General features: G+C 42.9%; 1 protein-coding gene and 2 long non-coding RNA genes across 3 annotated transcripts in view; 1 reads left to right on the top strand and 2 right to left on the bottom strand.

Annotated features, from left to right (window-relative positions):
* Window positions 1–18,254, bottom strand: part of LOC146511953 (uncharacterized) — a 329,039-nt gene that overhangs the window by 19,185 nt on the left and 291,600 nt on the right. The window lies entirely within an intron of this gene.
* Window positions 2,736–3,471, top strand: LOC146511966 (uncharacterized). Its single transcript, XR_014875956.1, has 2 exons — window positions 2,736–3,284; window positions 3,381–3,471. It is a non-coding gene; the product is annotated as an uncharacterized LOC146511966 (long non-coding RNA).
* On the bottom strand, window positions 15,640–16,733 carry LOC146511965 (uncharacterized). Its single transcript, XR_014875943.1, has 2 exons — window positions 16,595–16,733; window positions 15,640–16,443 (listed from the first exon to the last, which is right to left on the bottom strand). It is a non-coding gene; the product is annotated as an uncharacterized LOC146511965 (long non-coding RNA).

Raw genomic sequence — 18,254 nt, 5'->3', positions numbered from 1 at the left:
TTTCCTTCCTAAACAAACACACATTTGTAAAGGAAAATTTAAACTGAACTCACAGTTGGCGGTTAATCGTTATATAGTTTAGATGTACAGCGAGAGACGCATTTAGTGGGACTTTTACACCAGCACAGATTTTCTTCTTCTTTTGTTACATTATTGACATATACTAGATATTCTTAACTCTGTAACTTCTGTCGGTGCTGTGCTTTTTGGAAACCAAATTTCCCAGAGGAACCCACCCGAGGGATTAATAAAGTTTTATCTATCTATCTATCTATCTGACAAGTAACTTATCAGTAGCACATCACACTTAAAGCACACAATTATCCTTAAAATTTGTTATTCTTCATGAGATCCTTGGCATAATTCATTTTATTTTATTTTCAATGGGAGAAAAATAAGTCTGTGCTAGTTGAGGCAAAAGTAATTTACACATTTCTATTTGTTTACAGTGTCTTGTTGTTTAAGAAGGAAATTAAAATGCAGAATATTCTCTAATAGTTCACTTATAAACCTGTATTCTTTAACCATGCCACCCAATTTCTCTCTTTTCCCCCACCTCTCTATACATTGTGTAGTATGTGCCACCATTTCCTGCCACCATGTCGTCAATCTTCGTAATCAGCTCCTCCACCTACTTTGTGTCTGTGCTTCGGTTGTTGAAGACGTGGAACCTGTTTCCACAGCTCTGGATGACTTGTCGGAGCTCTGGTTTGGCTTCAAGTAAATACTGCTGTATAGTTATGTCCAAGTCTTCGAGTTCATCACCATGGGTGAACAGCACAATAATGTAGTGGTAATTTTTTTTTACCAAGCAGATCCTGCTGGGCTTCCACAGAGTTTTTCTTCTTTGGTGTGAATCAACCAACTTGAAGAATAAATGTAAAAAGATGCGGACCCGGTAGAGAGTTCAATATATGTGATCATTTCTTTTTTTACAAGTTCTGTGGATTTGCCAGCATTTAGGATCCCTGGTGTGTCGATCAGGGACGGCTGGTATGAATGGACTGGCTGAGCCCTCCCTATCCTTTTTAATAAAAAATAAATATATATATTTATACTGTATGTATACATTTAAAGTCATCTTAGAACAGATTCTTACATGGTAATGTGACCAAGTGCAGCAGCAACGCCAACTAATCCAAAGAGGAAAAACAAGAAAAATAGAAGATTTACATGGGCTTATTTTTCACGGCCCAAGCTCCACAGGATCATCTACCATTCATCTTCATAGACTGCTGAGTGGCAGGCGTGAGCTCACACCCCTTTGATTAGCTGACCTTTGGGCTAAATGAGTTCAGCCCAGATGTGGGAATTTAGGCAAACAAGAGAAGGGAGAAGATTTAAACCCAGTGGGAGTTTCCCCCCAAAGAGGGACAAAAGGACCCCATGATGATCCTCTACCTAATCACATGAGCCAAGGTGTGAAAACGGGTGTGGGTCACAATCAGCCAGGGTTTCAGGTGAGCTCATTGTGAAACCTGTACCCAACCTATCATGTGATTTCCTGAGGTCAGATGGTCCAGGATGTGAGTGGGCGTTGAGGCGTCTGGGGAGGGATCTCAAAACTGGATTATAGATGGCAGAGAGTTGGTGTCGTAAACCACCGCCTCTGTTCAAAGATGGTCGCTCACAGTGGACATAGATGCTTCTTTCACTCCTCTTTCAAACCATCTGTCCTCTCTGTCCAAAATGTGAACATTGGCATCCTCAAAGAGTGACCTTTGACCTTAAGATGCAGATGGACTGCTGAGTCTTGTCCTGTGGAGGTGGCTCTTCTATGTTGTGCCATGCGCTTGTGAAGTGGCTCGCGCTTGTAAATACAAATATTTTTTTGAAATAAGTATTTGTAAAAAACACGCTATTTGTGCCTTTCCGAATACCGTATTCGGGTTCAGCTCCACCCCTACTTTTCACATTTGACCAACTTCTAGATGGCATAATTTTGTTCGAGGTCTTAGCTCAACAGGGAGAAACAAAGGCATTGTTCTAAAGGTTCGATAAACATCACATAATGTTGGACTGTAAAGTGGAAATACCTGTCACACCTTTGGGTTTCACTGGATATGTTTTCATTGTGTGCCCTCATAATGAACCACAAATATTTATGGTGTTTTTTTATGATCAATATCTCAAAAGAAATGTTTGGAACGAGGCCACGAGGAGTTCTGTGGAAATGTCTTAGTCAACAGAGCATTTTCCACAGAACTTTGGTTGTATTCTGTGGAAACAGAGAACACAATTGAAATCACACAAATGAATCTAATGCACACATGCAACATGCTGTTGTTGTTGCTGTTGTTAGGTATGGCAGGTATAGAAAGACTGAGTCTGCACGGGTTGAGACTAACACTACATGATAGTAAAACTGTCTTTTTATGTGTTAAGTTCAAAAAAGAAGGATTAGAAAGATGTAAAAAGTCATTTGAAAAAGTTTAATGACTGATTCATGGCTGTGGCCCTGTTGAAGAGTCTGTTTCTGTGTTGTGTGTAGAAGGCAGCGCTCTGCTGTTTGTGTTGCATGTGGTGTTGAAAGCACACTTCAGAACAGCTTCAAGTACAGACATGCACTCTGCACACAGTCCTGCACTGTGTCACCTGTTTGCTCACAGAGAGACGCCCTGAACACAAGAGTGAGTGCAACACAGTTTGAATTCTTAGTCACATGGTTAAAAAGGGGCTTTCACTTCCTGGTTTGTCGACTATTCTATCTGAGCTTTTCAGAAGTTTTATTGCTAAATGACATTTAAATGGCATAAATCTGAGTTCAAGCGTATTCAGCCACTATGGTTAAACATAGATCTGCTATTTTTTTAAAAAACTAACCATACTCTCCTGATACCTGACAAGTAACTTATCAGTAGCACATCACACTTAAAGCACACAATTATCCTTAAAATTTGTTATTCTTCATGAGATCCTTGGCATAATTCATTTTATTTTATTTTCAATGGGAGAAAAATAAGTCTGTGCTAGTTGAGGCAAAAGTAATTTACACATTTCTATTTGTTTACAGTGTCTTGTTGTTTAAGAAGGAAATTAAAATGCAGAATATTCTCTAATAGTTCACTTATAAACCTGTATTCTTTAACCATGCCACCCAATTTCTCTCTTTTCCCCCACCTCTCTATACATTGTGTAGTATGTGCCACCATTTCCTGCCACCATGTCGTCAATCTTCGTAATCAGCTCCTCCACCTACTTTGTGTCTGTGCTTCGGTTGTTGAAGACGTGGAACCTGTTTCCACAGCTTTGGATGACTTGTCGGAGCTCTGGTTTGGCTTCAAGTAAATACTGCTGTATAGTTATGTCCAAGTCTTCGAGTTCATCACCATGGGTGAACAGCACAATAATGTAGTGGTAATGTTTTTTTTACCAAGCAGATCCTGCTGGGCTTCCACAGAGTTTTTCTTCTTTGGTGTGAATCAACCAACTTGAAGAATAAATGTAAAAAGATGCGGACCCGGTAGAGAGTTCAATATATGTGATCATTTCTTTTTTTACAAGTTCTGTGGATTTGCCAGCATTTAGGATCCCTGGTGTGTCGATCAGGGACGGCTGGTATGAATGGACTGGCTGAGCCCTCCCTATCCTTTTTAATAAAAAATAAATATATATATTCGGTGTTGAGGAGTAACGGAACACATGTACTGCCGTTAGGTATTTAAAATACAAAATATAAGTAACTTTATTCCGTTACAGTTACAGTTTAAAAGGGTAATATTCAGAATACAGTTACTTTGTTGAAATAAAGGGATTACACGGCGGTGTTTTCCTGTTTCATATGTTAGGCTATGCTCTCTCTATTTTTTGTAATTCCATGCCAGTGGAAACCCAAACAAAACACGCATTAAGAGGCTCTAATGTCTCAATCCCACGGCCCATGTCACTTATACTTGTGGCCCACAGAATGACGTGAAGAAATATTTTTAAAATTATTCAAAAACAATTTAATATTTAATATGAAGTTTTACAGGTATAGCCCTAAAGAATGTAGCCTCATGGGCAGTGTAGCCCGTGCTGCAGGGAGAATTCACTGCCATACACGTTATATGTCTGTGAGAGCGAGGGGGGGGGGAGTCAAAAAGTTTTCACCGAGCAGAAATGGGAGCATGTAAATACAATAATAACCACTGCAGCCACGTCATTGCCTAATTTGCATAATTGGTCATGCTAATGTGATTGCACCCTGCATTGTTGAAGAGAGAAATAACATCGTGGAAGAGACATAAAGTGAGTAAAACACTTCCGAATTGCATTTAGAATTTATTTAGAACTACAAATTAAATTTCTTTTAGCAATTATTGTTTTTTTTTTCAATGTCACAATTCCAACCCTGCTCCTTTATCCGGGCTTGGACCGGCAAAAGTGTCCCGAAATAGTCTAAGGAGCTTGGAAAGCTCTTTGGGGGGAAACTCCCACTAGGTTTATATCTGGGACTCCCCACCATTTGACCTTAGAACTGAAGAAGCTTCTCGGATCAAGGTGAAATGTCTTCAAGCAACTTAAACACAACTTAGACACTTTTCTTTCCAAGCTCCTTAGACTACGATGACCTGGATGACTGAGAACCTTCACAGACATATGACTCAAAATAGGCACTCGGGTGGAGTTACTTTGTGTGTGTGTCTTTATAAGTAGTTTTAAACCTTGTGATCCACATAACGGTAAAAGAAGAACTGACTGCGTTACATTCAGTGCATGTCCAGCGGCTTCACTCATGCGCGATTCATTTGCATTTTGGACGCATAGGGGTGAACATCTCCTGCCCTGCTAGCAGGTGGAGGAAGACTACCTTCCACCTGTGAGCGCTTTGGCACGGGCCATGGCAGCACCCAGTGCTTGCTGAGAGTAAGAGCAATACGCGCCTTCATATCAAAAAGTCATCATAAATACGTCACCAATAACACCAGAAAAAGTTGCCAGATTTGTCACTAGTCGTTTTTTTGTTTTTTTTAGTCGCTAAGGGGGTCTGAAAACTCGCTAAATATAGCGACAAAGTTACTAAGCTGACAACACTGCTGGGGATGCACACTTTCTTTTCTTTTATCTTTTTTCATTTTGCCCTCATGCATGATATTTTACACAACATTTTTCAAAAACGGACCACAGATCCTCTCAGAGCCAGACAGGCCCTGGAGAGGTTTTACTACTCCATGGGTGAACTGAAGAACAAGTACACATGCCACACCGTCACAACCAGAGGCAGACACAGTTGAAGTTGGAGCAAGACCACACAGGATGGGAAGGACTGACAGCTGAGCGATCCTGTCAGTGAACTTGGAATAATTAATCTGTAAACAAAGAACTTGTCTGCGTGGTGACTGATGGGAGTAACAGTGACTCATGAGATAATTAACACCTAAATATACTTGTAAAGTCAGTGGGGTATTAGGCCATTGTTTTCTCACAGTTTCAGTTTGGTTGAAAGTGTTTCTTTTTCATTTCTGATACAACTTTCAGTCATTTTTTTCATCTTCTACAGAAAAACACCAAAGTGAAACTTGTTTTCCTGAGTGCAGCCGGGACTGGAAAGAGTCCAGATCAGATCATCACAGGAGATGATCTGCAAGAATGAAGCTGGACAACATTTTGCACACCTGACAACCCAACCTGAAGGAAATATTTGTGGGACTACAGGTGTGTTATTTCTAAGAAACAGAAACAAGAACATCAGTTATTACTTCATATTTTTAGTGTAATGAAGTAATTCTTGTGTAAAGCTATAAACAGATGAGAACAGGAACTACAGTTATAAAATATATGCTTCTTTTTCACTTTTCAATAAATGGAATATTCAATATAAGTATTCAATATTCAATAAAAGTAAACTCCTCAATACACCCACAGTTTCTTTGGTCTCCATACAGATATTTTCACAGAGTCTGATAAGTATTTTATGTTTTATTTCCCAATAAGGTTGCTGCTATCAGGTCATCTGTCAGGCTACTATTTGGGAAGTACCGCGCAACTGTAATCCGATCACGTTTTTCAATGTAACGAGTAATGTAAGGGATTACTATTGCAAAATACAGTAATTAGATTACTAAACCGTCATGATTTTGTTTGTAAAAGTGTTTCATGACAATGATGTAAGCATGTGCGACGTGCGTGGTAGCAACAGACGTGTGCAAATCAACAATGGATAATATGGAGTGCAGGAGAGAGTACGACCATGCAGCGTTTAAAGCGTGGACGTACTGACTAGACTCAGTCGCGAACGAAACAGCTCTTACCGTATGTTCACACTGAACACGATAAACGCATCCAAAAAAGCGCCAGACGCCCCTAACTTGACGCCTGCAAATTCGCACCTTGACGCGTGTCCAACGTGAACCGGAAATGTGGGAGGAAGTTGTGCCAGACGGTATGTTTGCAAGATGGCAGCTATCGAGCAAACTTTTGAAGAGAGAATCACCCTTCTGTATTTACTGTGGAGAGCAGAGCGCTAAGGACGTCCTCGCCGTACCTGGGTCCATCAGGTCCTCCAGAGGCGTGAGCAGTTTGGTGAGTTTCACCATTTGCTCCAGGAGCTGCGCCTGGATGACGGCCGCTTTCAGCGGTACTACCGTCTTTCCCTCGCCCAGTTTGAGGATCTGCTGTCCTGCATTGGTCCAAGCATCGCCTGCCTAGACACCAACTACAAGCGCTCAATCCCACCTGCAGAGCGCCTGTCCATCTGCCTGCGGTTAGTAAAAGTGTTCAATACGGTAGTCCTTTATTGAAACCTGTGCTAATATATGCTAAACTATCGTTTATACACTGCTAACATGGATGTGCTATGCTATCAGTGAATGCCGTCTGTGTTTACTGATAGCAAACTGTGGTACGGAGACGACTGTTTATAATATTTCTAGTGATACTCAGAAGGTCTCATCAAGTCCCGATTTAATTCGACGTATGCTGTTATCAGTGTTTGCATTGATAGCATGGCTGTGGTGTCATATCAGTGTATGTGACAGGGACTAGAAAGAGAGAGCAGATTTCTCCTGTTTTGGCTTCCCTTCATTGGCTTCCTGTTAAATCCAGAATTGAATTCAAAATCCTGCTCCTCACATACAAGGTCTTAAATAATCAGGCCCCATCTTATCTTAATGACCTTGTAGTACCATATCACCCTATTAGAGCACTTCGCTCCCGCTCTGCAGGCCTACTTGTTGTTCCTAGAGTATTTAAAAGTAGAATGGGAGGCAGAGCCTTCAGTTTTCAGGCCCCTCTTCTGTGGAACCAGCTTCCAGTTTGGATTCGGGAGACAGACACTATCTCTACTTTTAAGATTAGGCTTCAAACTTTCCTTTTTGCTAAAGCATATAGTTAGGGCTGGACCAGGTGACCCTGAATCCTCCCTTAGTTATGCTGCAATAGATGTAGGCTGCCGGGGGATTCCCATGATGCATTGAGTTTTTCCTTTCCAGTCACCTTTCTCACTCACTATGTGTTAACAGACCTCTCTGTGTTGAATCATATCTGTTATTAATCTCTGTCTCTCTTCCACAGCATGTCTCTATCCTGTCTTCCTTCTCTCACCCCAACCGGTCGCAGCAGATGGCCCCGCCCCTCCCTGAGCCTGGTTCTGCTGGAGGTTTCTTCCTGTTAAAAGGGAGTTTTTCCTTCCCACTGTCGCCAAAGTGCTTGCTCATAGGGGGTCATATGATTGTTGGGTTTTTCTCTGTATCTATGAAGCGCCTTGAGGTGACTTTTGTTGTGATTTGGCGCTATATAAATAAAATTGAATTGAATTGAATTGAATTGTATGCTCTCAGTGTTTGCTGATATCAAACTGGTATGAGGATCACTGTGGGTTAATCTTTGTAGTGATACTCACTCCTTTTTTTATTTAGACCTGGTTTAATTTTGGGATAGCTGAATATTTGTATATAATCCTCGCAGCTGTCAGACTGTATAACAGGGGTCACCAGCCTTTCCTAAAACTGAGAGCTAGACAAAACTGTGAACAGTTTGGTTCACCTTTAGTTATATGGTTCTATCTAACATGTTCTATCTTGATAAGCTGTCTTATCACAGGTAAATTTTTCTGTAATATTAACAATGATTTAAGCAAGGAAAGGGCTACATGTCAACACACAACTCTTTATTTCTATTAATGTCTTACTTCATTCCTACCTGATTGACATGTTTAGGAATTATGAGTGATTGGCACACTGTAGTTGTAAAAGTTGCTAAAAATCTAATTATGATATGGTACAATTAAAACAAAACACAACTGACTGTTTTATATTATATCTAATATATATTATGTAATTGTCCTTATAATTACAAAATGTTTTATGTAAGATTTATGTTTTGTAATTTAAATCTTACATCACAAAAGTATTTTGGAATTTGAATAATGTATTTTGTAACTGCTATACACATAATACTAATTTTAAGGAGGCTGAGGAGGAAATGCTCCATTGGCGACTGGCGTGGCCTCTTCAGGGACACCAGGATGGCCAGCTCCACCGCCGATGGACCATCCTGGGATCTGTCCCTCATCTGCCTCGGAGCTGTCCTCCTAGTAAAGGTGATCACAAGGGAATGCAACCGAGTAAAAAGCTATCAGTGCTTGATGTACATACTTGTGGGTGCAGCAGCAGGAGCTGAGGGACCAGGGACTGGGGAGCCAGGAGAAGCAACAGGGGATGCTATGCTGCAGAATCAGTTGGCTCTATCAAGACAATATTAAATGTTAACAGGTTGAAAACAATAGTATTCAATTCCATTCTTTTGAATTCTTTTGGCGACAGAGAAAGACTGGACTCAGAGTGGTAAAGCTCAAAAAATAATATTTATTTTTACATTTCCGGAAATGGAGACCCGCCACTAAAACACATATGCTCAGGTCTGAATTCTCTGCCAGCTAAATCCATATATATATTTCTGTACTACGTCACACCGACACACAGTTTACTTAGTTCCTCTTTTTTGTGTCTTGTTTCCTGTGCAGCTCTGCACTAAACTTCCCCTTTCTTTACTTCCCCTTTCTGAAGTCTGTTGCCAAGGCAACCTGTCACCCTCTGACCTAGTTTTTGTTTTCGTCTGGGCTTGGTTTCTAAAGGCCTCTCTTATTAAAATACATAAAGCAATATAATCAGAAAATAAGCACTAAAAATATATATCTTGTAACAATAGTCATTGTATATACAGTGGTCCCTCATTTATTGCAGCAGGGGTTCTCAGAATAACTAGCCCCTTGCCACGCACTTTATACACTTTTTTCCACACACACATGAACAGTAGTCACAGTTCTCACTAGTTGATTCTCAAAGTGCAAACCTTTGTAGATTTCAAAACGTGAAAGTATTATTATGCCGTGTTTTTTCTTGGTCTGCGCACCACTTTTGTGCGCCTTTTTCCCTCCCGGTGCAGGTGTCTATTTCCGAATGAGGGTCATGGTTATGGGAGTTTTTGTGGTGTTTTTTCTATTGGATGTGATGGTTATCAAAACCCAATGTCACGGCTGGCGGGTTGAGCCGTGTGGTGTGGAGGAAAAGGAGGACCCAAAATGCAGACAGTGACTGGTGATTCGAGTGAGGTTTATTTACAAGTGGTGGAGTGGCAAAAACAGGCAGTGAGGGAAGAGAATTTACAGAACAAAACTAAAACTGAGATAGCTAAATAACAAACCGGAGATTATACGAACGGGGTGGGAGGCAGAGAGACGAGGACGAGGACCAGGACACCATGAAACACAGACGAGCCAACAACGAACACAGCTGGACCAGGCGACGATGAAGCCGGAGCTGGACCAGGCGACGGCGTGGGTGAAGCCGGAGCTGGACCAGGCGACGGCGTGGGTGAAGCTGAGGCTGCAGCTGGCGAGGATGAAGACAGGTTGGGTTCTCCTGAACCTCCAGCGGACGAGTCTTGGGGCTGGACGGGCTCCTCGGGCCCCCCAGCGGACGAGTCTTGGGGCTGGACGGGCTCCTCGGGCCCCCCAGCAGACGAGACAGGAGGCTGGACGGGCTCCTCGGGCCCTCCAGCAGACGAGACAGGAGGCTGGACGGGCTCCTCGGGCCCTCCAGCGAGAACAGTCTCAGGACCAGCGGGCACAGGGGCCCCTGGCGGGCGTAGAACAGAACCAGCAGGCGCGGAGACCTCTGGCGGGCGCAGAACAGAACCAGCAGGCGCGGGGACCTCTGGTGGGCGCAGAACAGTACCAGCAGGCGCGGGGACCTCTGGCGGGCGCAGATCAGAACCAGCAGGCGCGGTGGCCTCTGGCAAACACAAAGCTGACTGCAGCTGCACCGAGCATTGACTCAGCTCAGGCAGCGACAGCCGGGTGCAGTCCTCAGCTGGCTTCTTAACCTCCAGGGGTCCAGAGTCTGCTGGGGGCTGAAACCCAGCCTCTGGGGAGGCCCTGGAGTGCGTCTCAGTCTCAGAACTGGCCAGCTCTTGAGGAACGTTTTTATAGTCATTAGGTTTGTCTCTCTGCGTAGAATAAGAAGTTGTTGAACTGTCCTTTATGGGTTGAACTGTTATGGCTTGCTGTACCAGAGGAGTTGGTGAAGATGATGGCTGAATAGGTGGCTGAGCTGATGAGTCTTCTACCAACTGAGCTATTGACCGGGCTATGGACTGTAGTTTGTAGTCGGTCTGGCTGTGGTAATGACTGGGCTATGGTCGTGAGGCTGAATGTGACGGAGGTGACGACTGAGCGGCTAACTGAGCTCGTGGCTGCTGGGCAGCTAACCGAGCTACCGGCTGGGCAGCTGACTCAAAAAACACAGCCCCGGTATAAACAGTCACACGGTCTGGCGAAACAGACAGAGTGTCTTTTCCACTCACCACAGCCGGCAACTCAGAACTCTCGGGGCCCGGCTGTGGCGATGGGCGTCGGCGGCGTGAACGTCGCTTCCTTCTCGGGGATAGCTCCGACCGACCGGGTAATTCCACATCCGGCGGGCCGGGCCGCAGATCGCCCGGCGGGCAGTGCAAAACATTCACCGCCGGGCTGGGTCGGGAAGCGGTAGCGGCTGGAGGGTGAAGGTGAAGTTCGTTCAGTATGAAATTCTGTGCGAGCGGGTGAAGAGAGTCCAGTAGCCAGGAACGAGCAGAGATTAGCTGCTGTAGCCTGGCTTCTACAGCGCGGAGAAATTCCTCCCCCTCATGTTCAAGCCACAGGTTAACCAACCTTGAAACTGAGTCAATCAATCCCTCCCGAAACTCCTGGGAAGGTGCGGATGCTGCTGGGTCCATGTTTGGTCGGCTCGTACTGTCACGGCTGGCGGGGTGAGCCATGTGGTGTGGAGGAAAAGGAGGACCCAAAATGCAGACAGCCGACTGGTGATTCGAGTGAGGTTTATTTACAAGTGGTGGAGTGGCAAAAACAGGCAGTAAGGGAAGAGAATTTACAGAACAAACCTAAACTGGGATAGCTAAATAACAAACCGGAGATCATACGAACGGGGTGGGAGGCAGAGAGACGAGGACGAGGACCAGGACACCATGAAACACAGACGAGCCAACAACGAACACAGACCGACACCCACTATATATATACACACACGGTAATCGGGTAATGGCAGACAGGCGGGGACACAGCTGGAACTAATGGACATAACGAGACACAACCCTACAAAGTAAAACAGGAAACACACAGACTGTTTTACATAACAACATGGGGACATGAACAAAGCACCGAGGACAGACACAGGTAGGGCTGAATATACACCAAACTTCAGGAAACACAAAACGCTGGGTCAAAATGACCCAGGACCATGACACCCAACATGATAAATTTGGTAAGTGCAGCAGACACGACACGGAGGAGATTTGTCAATCAGGCTGCCGAATATAATGCGCATTGTTGAAAGCTGCAATAAAAAATCTGTGAAAAAGTGAGGCAATGACTACGGTGGCTGGGAAGTGCAAAGCGCAACAAATTAAAAAACTGCAACAAATTAAAAATCCGCAACAAATGAAAAAAACGCAACAAATTAAAAAAACGTAACAAATTAAAAATCCTTGACGGAAAGGGATTGTCTGAAATACCGGAAGTGACACAACGATTAGCCTAATAGGGCTTTTGGAGCATGATGTCACTAGAGATGAGAGATGAGAGAGATGATGATGAGATGAGATAGCCTTTATTTGTCAGTTGCAGGTCTTTTGCCCACAACCGAGATGACAGACCTTGCTGACCGTACATACAATACACAAACATCACATTGGGGAGACAGGTCAGGCTAGGTAGTGAGGAAAAAAACATGTGTAACACAAAAGGATAATACAGGAATGCACAGATATCAACACACCATAGCACAATAAACACAGACAGCAACATGGGAAAGAGTTCCAGTGTGTACATCTGATCTGGGACCGCTGCAATCTTTCGACTGCGCCTCCAACTGACCCGATGTCCACATCAGAGGGGAGGTAAGCGTTGGAGGTGGCGTTGGATCCGGGGTAGGAAGGGTGATGCGTCGGTGAGTGCTTATCAGTATCAGTATATGTATGTGTGTGCGTGTCCATAGTTCAGCTGAGACAGTGTCCTTCACCCTGCCAGGCTAAGTAAACAGTCTTCCAGCCAACCCAGGTGGCCTTGCAGGGAAGAACAGACTCAACAAAGTCGTTGTCAGGGAGTTTTTGTTTGGCCTTGAGCCCACAGCTGACGCCAAAGGGATAGCCGCATTATGATGGTAATTTTTCTTTTGCAACAACTCATGAGAATTTCAAAGCTGTTCCTTAACACTCCGACACTGGTCTCTCAATCTCCCGTTGGAGAACCGCGAGCTTCCCGATGATGTTATCAAACTTGCTGGTCTTGTCATTCTTTTGCTCATAGAGCCGATTCTGAGAACTCACGACTGCAGTGAGCTGTTCTACGATGTAATCCAACTTTCGCTCAAAGGTGTTATTTTGAGCAGGCCTCTCCTTGATGTATCCCAATATACGTTCAGAGGTGTTATTCTGAGTATTCACGGCAGCTGTAAGTGTCTCCAAGGTCTTAACCATTCTGCTTTCAATGAGCCCGTTCTGAGAAGTCGCGACACGTCCCATCATTTCAATCCCAGCGGGCAGCCTTGGGGGAATTTGAACAGCCGGTTCCACTTTCTTAATTCTCCGATAAGCCAGGGCCAAGCCAGCTCTGATCAGCAAGAACCCTATTATCATGGTAGATATCTTCAGCGTCCTTGATCAACAGTCCCACCAGGCACACGATCCTCCATGTCTGCCACCCGTCCATTGTGTATCAAGCAGGGAAAGTCCCTCCAGGGCACTCGGGCTCTCCCGAGCCCAGACTTCTCATTGAGAGAAGGGTGTCAATAGCATTCAGAGACCAGTTGATCAAATCCATAATTCTCTTTGGGTTTTAGAAACAGACTGTGAGAGAGTGTTCCAGGGAAAGTAATACAAAAAACACGAGACTAGACAAGGACATAAACAGGGAAGATAAGGGAGAGGAGAAAAAGTGCGTCCGCCTCCTCCGAGAGCCAAAAGAATGAGGGGGCGTGGCCAGGATTTTTGGTTGAGGCTCCATGTTTCTGGGCCGAACAAAGCTCTAGCGAAAGAGGAGCGAAATCACACGGATAACACCCGCTATGGTTTGTATTTGCTGTGCGGTCGTAATATTAGATCACAAGACCGGCAAGGGAATAAGGTTCAAAATGGTTTATCTTTTCATTCTTTCCCCACCTGGAAGCAACATGAGGCAGCTCATGTATCGGATGTTACCAAAAGAAGGTGTCTAGTCTGGATAGCAGCTGTGAGACAAGCTGATATCCAGTTCTCTTCCATCTCCAAATATCTGTTGGTGTGCTCCAGACATTTTCATTCCGGTAAGTTATAGATATGTTCATATCACTCTTTATCCGGTCTTTAAGTCTGACGTCACTAGCCGTGTGTCGGCTCAAACTCCGCTGCAGGTCCATAAATCACACGATCACTGTGGCATCACTGAGAGTTGAAAAACTATCTAAAGTCTTTCATCTTTAATAAAATGATCAGCGTTCTGCTCTACCAGGTGTAACAATTGAGTTTATCATCCAGGCAACCACGAAAACTAAACGGAATTTATGACATTTAACAGAGTTAGAAATTAGCAGGAAGTTAGCTCGCTAGTTTCCATCTAAATGAGGGATTTTGGAAACAAATTCAAACGTACAGCTCTGTTATCACTTCCAACATAAATGAAGACAGAAAACTAAACAGCAGTGACGTTTGTAGGGTACTGTGAGTAAAATGCATTTTATTTTCCCCCGAACATTCAAAATAGTGCAATCATAAATTCATTCATGAGGGGCAAATTACAGTGAGAACATGTGGAGGCTCTGGCTACATTCACACTGCAGGCGAAAGCGCATCAAATCGGACTTTTTTGACCGTATGCGACCCATATCCAATCATGGTATGACAGTGTGAAAACAGCACAAATCCGATATTTTCAAATCCGATCTGGGTCACTTTCGTACGTGGTACTGAATCCGATACATATCTGATGTTTTAGACAGCAACTGCTGTTTGAATGGTCATGTCGCATTAAATTCGTCTTTTACGTCACTGACACAAAACATATGCCAATTATCAGCGCCGGAGAAGTGCCGAGAAGACATTGAGAACACATGAACGCTTCCTGGCCATCCCGTGTAGATGTTAGTGAAACTGTTGGGAAGACAACATGAACATTTTATTTATACTGTATAATCTGCAGATTCTGACAGAAATCTGCATATCCTTTGAAGCACCGCTCCTCTAAAACAGCAATAAGGATCATTATTAGGTTATCTAAATTATTATGTAAATTTCAAAATAACTTAAGGCAAAATTGGGGAACGTAAAGTCTGAAACAAGTCTTTATATTAAGGGCCATCAGTCAAACAATACTGTTTGGTCTGGGTCTAAACAGAGCTCGTTGTGTGTGACATCTTCACTTTGAGGGTTCACAAAGGAGCACCTTTGCTGTCACATTTTATTTGTAGTGTGAACAAGCAGACACAAAAAATCAGATTTAAATTTAAAAAAATCGGAATTGAGCATTAAGACCTGCAGTGTGAACGTAGCCATGGTGAGTTCAGTGCGTTGACATTGTCCTGAAGGATTTAGTTATTCTCAGTGGTTAAAGAAATTGCAATGATTTATTCATATTTATTATGAATAATCCTAATTATATATCTTGCTTCCATGTTTGTGTCCTGTGTCACAAAAAATAATTTGTTTACTATAATACATTGATTAATGACCTGCAGAATCTCCTTATCATATTACGTGTCCATAATTGTCACCTAAAGTCAAACTTTATGCTTTCTCCATATCTAAAGTGATGACATCCTTGCATTACATACTTTAGGTTCATTTTCTGCAGGCAGGTTTCTGACAGAGAACAGGCAGATTTACACTATAACATGCAGCGTTCTATAGATGGACACATAAAGAAATGAAAAATTACATGTATGTGCTAACTTTCTAAACACTTTGTTACATTTATGATAAAGTAGATTAAACACATTTATGTCGGCCTTGGCTCATAGTTCTTGTCTTTACATGAACTTTGTCTGTGTGTGTTTCAGGTCCTGCACTCTCAAAGACTGAATGAACCAGCATTGCAGCCACGGGTCACTGTGAGCATCACAGGGAAGGTTGAAGCCGCCCACTGCACCTGTATGGCCGGAGTCGCAGAGACCTGCACCCACGTCGCTGCTCTTCTGTTTAATGTAGAAGCAACAGTGTTGATCTGTGGCACAAGGACTGTTACAGATGAACCTGCATACTGGGTTTTGCTGGGTAATGTGACCAAGATACAGCCAGTGGTTGGCCATAAGATAGACCTCTCCTCTTCAGCTGCCCAAAAAAGGCTCTTGATCAAAACATAAACAGACCATCTGTATTGAAAGGTAAAAGGAGCCTCTAAAAAGAAAAATCCCACCTGCTACTGTGGAGGAGTTGTCACTGCTATAATGCCATAATGTTTTATCTAGGGGTCTAGATTTATGCCTGTAGTGCACTGCCGTGTAAATAATTTGCATTTACTGAATATGTAATGACTGAGTCCCACTGTTCAAAAATTGAATAAAGAAACAAACTAATTTTTCCCTCTTTTTTATTATTAAAACCACTTTATAGAACATCACATCAGTTAAAATGTAGAATCCATATCATTTATAGTTTACAAATGACCGAATGTTTACATAAAATCATGACAGTGTTTACATGATATCACCCACTACTAACATTACTTTATTTACTGTATCTTCTGAAAAAATACCGCTATTTATACAGCACAAGGCTTAAGAATGTTTAACAGGAGCAGGTTTCATTTTTCCCTGGTTTTTTTATCACACTGTTCACCAAACGCAGCAAACCTTCACCATCTTATCCAGAAGGGTCACCTCTTCACCCTCACATGGAAGAAGTAATCTGATTGGCATGGTGGTTTGTTTGAAGCAGGTCCCTTGTGTAGCGCTGGAACTCAGTCATGATGTTTCATCCATTTCATTGGCTGGTTTGCTGCAATGATGCCAAATAATTAGCAACTCTATAAATAGAAGGTAGTTCTGCACTCAGTAGGATGTTTGTTCTAATTTGCTATGAGCTCAGAGCGCATCGAAAATAAAACTAATAGGCTGTAAAGAGTGAAATGAACATATTTAGAACTTACCGGAATGAAAATGTCTGGAGCACCAACAGATATTTGGAGATGGAAGAGAACTGGAGCTCGTCTCACAGCTGCTATACAGGCTAGACGCCTTCGTTTGGTAACATCGATACACGAGCTGCCTCATGTTGCTTCCAGGTTGGGAAAGAATAAAAAAAGACAAAGCCTTTTCAAGCTTATTCACTTGCCAGTCGTGCAATCGAACATTGCAGCGGACCACACAGCAAGAACGAACCATAGCTATGCTTTCGCTCCTTTTTCACTTAGACCCCCAAAATGGCGGATCGGGCCAAAATCCTTTCCACGCCCACCCCCGTGACATCACGCTCCAAAGCCCTATACCAGGAGCAGTTTGGGGTTTAGAACAAATTTTGTGTAATTATAACAATATGTAATTTATGACCTGGTTACACATGATGCTGCTGATTTTTTTTTAAAAATCTAATTTTTACGTAGCATTAATTTATTTTTGTCAGACAGGGAATCAAACAAGTTCTGTTTTCTCGAATGAATCCCACTGTTATTTGTTCGTCCTACCAACAGGGATGTTTACATGGTATTCATGACTGCTGCACCTGATGACTTTCACAGCTTGAGGACTGCAAACATTTCCCAACAAGACATGAGTGGTGGGGGTGATCGTTGGTATTCCTGATCAGGGGAGGATCTGTTCCCATCAAACCACCAAAACCAGTTGTTCAGGATGTTTACAGGATGAAGAATCCCCAGTTATTCTTTGTGGTTAGAAAGTGCCTACATATGGCTGTGTGGGATTCTGGCTTACTTTAGGGTCAGAGCAGTTGGTATGTGGAGCAAATACTGACACAGTCAGAGTGGGCAAACCAGCAATAGGCTTGTTGTCATACCTGGAAGTGTGAAAGCTCCCGATGCTGGATGGTCTTTGTAGTTTTTAATGCTATAATGGAGACTGTCCTTTTCAAGGAGTTTCTGATGTCTTATCCTACTTTTTTCTTTTTTTTAATTAACAGGAGGGAGAATTTGAAATCCTCTATACTGACATGATTACATTTCTTCTATTAAATGAGAAGTACATTTTGAACACAGTACAGTGAACACAATATCCAAGAAGCTAAATCTGGTGAAATGTTTTTTTAGCTGTCAGCCTGAAAGGCTGATTGGGGGATTTTTGTCACCTTGCATGCGGGTGGCATGGACACCTGACTTTTGTGTGCATTTATCAAAAAGCTTGGATGATTTTGAAGATCAGTGGCATTTAACTCATGATCAGCATTCAAGTTTTCTTAAAATCTTGTAACATGATAACTAGAAAGAAGACAGGATTTTCAAACTGATCCCATAGATGGATCTACTATGAAGCTGAGGGACAGCACTGCTTAAAAGATCCTTTTTAAATGACTCGAGCTGCCTGATTTAATGAGACCACGTGTGCTCAAGTTTCCTGCTCTGACTTGTCCTCAGAATGTCTAGAGGCAGAAATAAGCGTATCAGTGGGCATGTGCTCAGCACGCAGAGTGGGAGTGACTAAACGTGCCACTGCAGAGCATCGCAGTTGTTTCGTGTGATTAAGTTGTGTGTTTATGAACCTGTAAGTGTTAGTCCTTTTGGCAGGTTGACTCGCATGAAGCTGTTATAATTGTTTGTGCATGTTAAAGTTATGCCTCAGTGCTTTGATACCATGTTG

The sequence above is a fragment of the Neolamprologus multifasciatus genome, chromosome 9 (genome assembly GCF_963576455.1).
Source record: "Neolamprologus multifasciatus chromosome 9, fNeoMul1.2, whole genome shotgun sequence".
In the NCBI taxonomy this organism is placed as follows: Eukaryota; Metazoa; Chordata; class Actinopteri; order Cichliformes; family Cichlidae; genus Neolamprologus; species Neolamprologus multifasciatus.
This window is presented reverse-complemented; position numbering and strand designations above follow the sequence as displayed.